The sequence below is a fragment of the Panthera onca genome, chromosome A1, assembly GCF_046562875.1.
Source record: "Panthera onca isolate mPanOnc1 chromosome A1, mPanOnc1 haplotype 2, whole genome shotgun sequence".
Lineage (NCBI taxonomy): Eukaryota > Metazoa > Chordata > Mammalia > Carnivora > Felidae > Panthera > Panthera onca.
The window spans coordinates 235,937,359-235,942,804 of NC_138339.1; the positions used below are offsets into that span (position 1 = coordinate 235,937,359).

The following is a 5,446-nucleotide window of genomic DNA, read 5'->3' on the forward strand; positions in this document are numbered from 1 at the left end:
CCTGAAGACATCTCATGCCCCAGCATCTCCTTTTACGTTTTTTTGTTCAGCATCTTGTTAGTCTTAACTGGTATCACTACCACACGCAGCCGTAATGGCAAACAGTTGCCACTGACTGTGTTTACAGATGCCCTAGGGATACAGCTCTTTGCACAGAACTTACTCTAAATCAGGTCGAATAGAGACAGATCTTGAGAATGCAGGTTTTCTGAGAGATTCCAGACAGCCTTAAAAATGACAGTTGTCTTGAGGGTGGCTTCAGGGGGGCTTCAAACTCATTCTGCCCCTTCTTGTGGCTGCTAGGTTGCTGTTTTTCACATGTATCAATGTATAAAGCTGTTGTTTTCCAAGGCTACTGTGGCGCTGGGAAGAGCAGTGAATAGGAACAGAGCGAGTTGAAATGTCACAAAGCTCACTGTTGTCACTGAGACTCGGTCATAGTCCTTGAGGAAATACTGCACGAACCATTGCAATGCTTTGATTAGTTTATAGAGTTCTGAAAAACTTGTTTTTCACAAATTTTGCCAATTTCTCATTTTCTTTGTGGAGGTTTTTGGAAGGCCTTACTCCACCATTCTGGAAGTGCTTCTCCAAAACTGACCTTTCTTTCTTTCTTCCTTCCTTCCTTCCTTCCTTCCTTTCTTTCTTTCTTTCTTTCTTTCTTTCTTTTTTTCTTTCTTTCTTTCATTTCTTTTATTCTTTATTTTTGAGAGAGAGAGCAAATGAGCAAGCACAAGCAGGGGAGGGGCAGAGAGAGAGGGAGACACAGAATCCAAAGCAGATTCCAGGCTCCGAGCTGTCAGCACAGAGCCCAACATGGGGCTCAAACCCACAAACAGTGAGATCATGACTTGAGCTGAAGTCAGAGGCTTAACTGACTGAGCCACCCAGGCGCCCCCCCCCCTTTACTCTTTTCAATCTCTTCTTTTTTTTTTTAATGTTTATTTATTTTTGAGAGAGAGGGACAGAGCGGGAGCAGGGGAGGGACAGAGAGAGAGGGAGACACAGAGTCCGAAGCAGGCTCCAGACCCTGAGCTGTCAGCACAGAGCCCGATGCGGGGCTTGAACTCACGGACTGCAAAATCATGACCTGAGCTGAAGTCGGACGCTCAACCGACTGAGCCACCGAGGAGCCCCATCCAATACTGACCTTTTTAAGGGGCTTTTTTTTTTTTTTTTTTTTAATTTATTTTTTTGGGGACAGAGAGAGACAGACAGAGCATGAACGGGGGAGGGGCAGAGAGAGGGAGACACAGAATCGGAAACAGGCTCCAGGCTCTGAGCCATCAGCCCAGAGCCTGACGCGGGGCTCGAACTCACGGACCGCGAGATCGTGACCTGGCTGAAGTCGGACGCTTAACCGACTGCGCCACCCAGGCGCCCCTAAGGGGCTTTTTAGAGATCGTACCTTCACTCCCAGAAGGAATCATAGCCATATGATATTTTCAGGCATCCTGACAGTTCTCTGAGGACAGCAATTTTAGGAAGGGGATGCTTAGTGCTTCTGGGATCAGTTAAAAGCATTAGATACTTGGGTGCCTGCCTGGCTCAGTTGGTAGAGCAGGTGACTCTTGATCTCAGGGTCATGAGTTCAAAAGCCCCACGTTGGGTGCAGAGCTTACTTAAATAAATAAATAATAGCATTCAAAACAAAATGAAACGATAGCATTAAAGAAAAAAGCATTAGATATTTATTGTACTTATTTTTCACACCCCCAGTAGGCTTTTATTTCTTCCTTGCTGCTGCGTATAGTCACTAAACGGTTATAATTGGTATTACCTGAATAAGAAGAAAAGATAATGGTTTACATTTCCAAATAGGTGTCAGTAAGAGGCAGACTTTTGAAAACAGTCGTGATAATGAAGTACAATGGGAAGCTATTAAGAGTGATAGAATTTATGAGAGTAATTTATTTTTTATTTTTATTTTTAAAAAATGTTTATTTTTGAGAGAGAGAGAGAGCACGCAAGTGGGGAAGGGGCAGAGAGAGAGAGGAAGAGATGGAGAATCCCCAGAAGGCTCAACACAGCTAGTGCAGAGCCCAACGTGGGGCTCGAACCTACGCACCATGAGATCATGACCTGAGCCGAAACCAAGAGTTGGACGCCTAACCGACTGAGCCACCCAGGCATCCCCAAGAATAATTTAAGTATTAAGATTATTCAAAGATAATTAATTACAGAGCCCAACCATAGAATCTGTTAGAAGTAGGCTAAATGTAGAAATGTAGAAATAGGCTAAATGTAGGCAAAATGTAGAAAAACTCTACACCAGAGAATGTTCTCTGTTGACCTCTGACTCTTGAATACATATTGTTCTATCAATATACTAGTTATTCCCCTTTGAAATGCCACATGTTTGGAAGCCTAATGGGTCTACACGTTTTAGTTGTAGTTTATAAAGAAGCAGCCATTTTTAGTAACCATATTGAGGTGTTTTTATGTGGAGTTTTTATACTCCGTAGACTCTCCTATGTGGGCTTACTGAAAAAGCTAGTAAGAACAAAATGATTGCTTCAGGGGCGCCTGGGTGGCTCAGTCGGTTGAGCATCTGACTTTGGCTCAGGTCATGATCTCCGGTTTGTGGGTTCGAGCCCCACATCGGGCTCTGTGCTGACAGCTCAGTGCCTGGAGCCTGCTTCAGATTCTGTATCTCCCTCTCTGTCCCTCCCCGGCTTGTGCTCTGTCTCTCTCTCAAAAATTAATAAATACTAAAAAAAATAAAATTAAAAAAAGAATGAAAAGACTGCTTGAGTAAGCTTGGAGTGCTGACATTAAGTTGAATTTTTAAACGTGTGGTATCGGCTCACTAACAATAAAGATGACCATTTCCTTTCAGATAGACTCTGAGAGCACAAAAGCAGATTCGCGTAATTTATCTTATTTTTCTAGAGCATCCTGCTAAAACAGTAAGTGATCACATTTTTTTTAGCAAGGTCACATTTTACTTGCATTACTCTCCAAAGCAATAAACAATCCATCCATCTTCCCACCAGACCCTAAAAACCCAAACCAGCAAAAAAACCCCTATATTTCATGGGGTTAAAAGGTCAGGCTCACTGAGAAACACCAATGGAATCTGCTGTTTCTCTTTGTGACTGAGCCTGATTTTTTTCAACTCTATTATATAAAGGGTGAAAACAATCATCTTTGGGTTCACTCAAGCTGGTCATTCTTCCTGAATTGAATAAAAAGTCAGGAAATGAGGAAATTCACTTTCCACTCACCAGCGTCTCACTGTTCTGTGCCATTAGGAATGCCAATACTCTTCAGCAATTTGCCAGCTTTTAGAAGAGACCCCATAGTTAGTGATCCAGATTTTCTGGAGGTAAATGACTACCTGAAAGTTGAGACGGACCCTAGGATACAACAGTCTACTAAGTGGCTCTGACAAAAATGCAAAGTTCAGGCACATTTCAGATATATCCCAAAGAACAGCCAGAAGGTCTGGCCCAGACGCTCCTCTGACGTCTCACTGACTTGTCTCTTTTCTGCTAAACGGAGCAGTTGTGGGAAAAGACAGAACCACACAGAAGAAGTGAAATGTTTGGCTTTGAGAAAACTGCTAAGCAGGTTTGTTTTAAGCACTTTGAATGTTTTGTAATGTTACAATTTTAAGAAAAGCCTGGCTGCTTTCAGAGCAGAGAATCAAGATTCTAACATTAAAATGAAGGACAAATGCATAAGGAAAGAGCCAGGCTGTGCCAATCATACTTCGAACACTTTCTCAAGGCGCGTGGGTCACAGAACTGTATGAATCAGCCAGGATGCTTGTTAAAAACACAGCTTCCTGGGTCTTTTCCTGCCCTCATAAATTTTAGGGAACTCTAGGACTTGGGATTTAAATTTTAAGTCGGAATTTTATACAGTCTAAAGTTTAAGAACCACGAAGAAGTCCTATTTTCTGCTTATAAGCACTTTAATATTCCAGTTAACCCAAGAGTTAAAAATAAAACTAGCTTAGGGAGCCTGGGTGGCTCAGTCGGGTAAGCATCTTGATTTTGGCTCAGGTCATGATCTCACGGTTTGTGAGTTTGAGACCCACATCAGGCACTGACAGTGCAGAGCCTGCTTGGGACTCTCTCTCCCCTTCTGTCTCTCTCTCTCTCTGTCTCTCTCTCTCTCTGTCTCAAAATAAATAAACTTTAAAAATAAAAATAAAATAAAATAAAGCCAGCTTCTAGCACAAACTAAATACTAAGTACTTCTCTCCTTTCTTAACTATTATAACCTGGATTTTTTCTTTATGCAGCTCTCACTTGGGCTCTTCTAAACTATCTTCCTAACTTGGTTGGTCTTCTTTATAAAGATGTTCACTTTTCCATAATTTTTTAGCACTTTCTTGGTGTTCATTTGTCTTCTCAAACTCAAAAAAACCAACCTTTTTATTCTTGCTGTGCTTGCCATGTGGCAAAAGTTAAGGGCAGTTCTAGAATCACCTAGAACTAGAGCTGGGAACATTTCTGCCTATGCTAATATTAAAAGGACAAGTGACTAAGTACGGGTCCCCGCGTCTCTCAATTACCCACATAGGAGCTGAGCTGAGTCACTGCATCTAAACTGCGACATCCTTCACCTCGTGGCAGCCATGTTGAGTGAAGAGTAGCGCACAGGTCACTCGATCGCAAACATCCACAGGCATAGGATCAAAAGAGACATTCCTGGGCTCCAACTGCCCAGCTTCTGATCGCTGAATGTGGAATGGGAGCCAGGTATCTGTCTTTTTCAAGCACACTTCCCACCCTAGGTGACTCTAGAATCTAGAGCCAACCTTTGGGCAAACTTCATAGAGAAATTTAACTCCTATATTCAAGGGTAGCTTTGCAGTTCCTACCAAATTTCGCACTGGGGAAAATTGCAGTGGAGTAAAGAGAACCTACTTCACACACCTAACAGCCATCTGAGAACAGGCCTGGGAGGCACACTCAGGCCCCCGTGAATCACAACGCGTGATGCTCTCAGGACAAATCTGACTTGAGAATCACAGTTCGAGTGAGTTTAAGTGGCAATCAGTGAGGCTTGTATATTGTTGATTTACATGTGTGACAAAGAAAGCTGTACTTGACAATATGAATTTATTGGGACCTTAATAAAAATGTGTGCTTACTTTTTTTTTTGAGGGGGATTTTCGACACAAGTAGTTCTCCCCTCTACCCCTTATAATCTCCCATTCCCCACCCCCAGACACACTCACATCCGTGATACCCTCAGGTGCACTTTGGCATTTTATAGTTCTAGATGTAAAACTTAAAGATATTATTAACAACTCTGAATTCAAGCATAGGGCTTCTCAGTAAATGTTTCTAATGGTTGTAAGAAACGGGCCAGAATGCATAATCATTGATATTGCAAAAGCATTTTTTGTCAATCAGTGAAGGCTAAAGAAACATTGGCTTTAAGTAAAATGCCAAAAAAAAAAAAAAAAAAAAAATTGGGAAGATTTCTT

At 42.1% G+C, this 5,446-nt stretch overlaps 1 non-coding gene across 1 annotated transcript; it reads left to right on the plus strand.

The window, feature by feature from the left end:
• Positions 1 to 2,524: 2,524 nt before the first annotated feature.
• On the plus strand, positions 2,525 to 2,608 carry TRNAQ-UUG (transfer RNA glutamine (anticodon UUG)). The gene has a single exon. It is a non-coding gene; the product is annotated as a tRNA-Gln (tRNA).
• Positions 2,609 to 5,446: the final 2,838 nt, after the last annotated feature.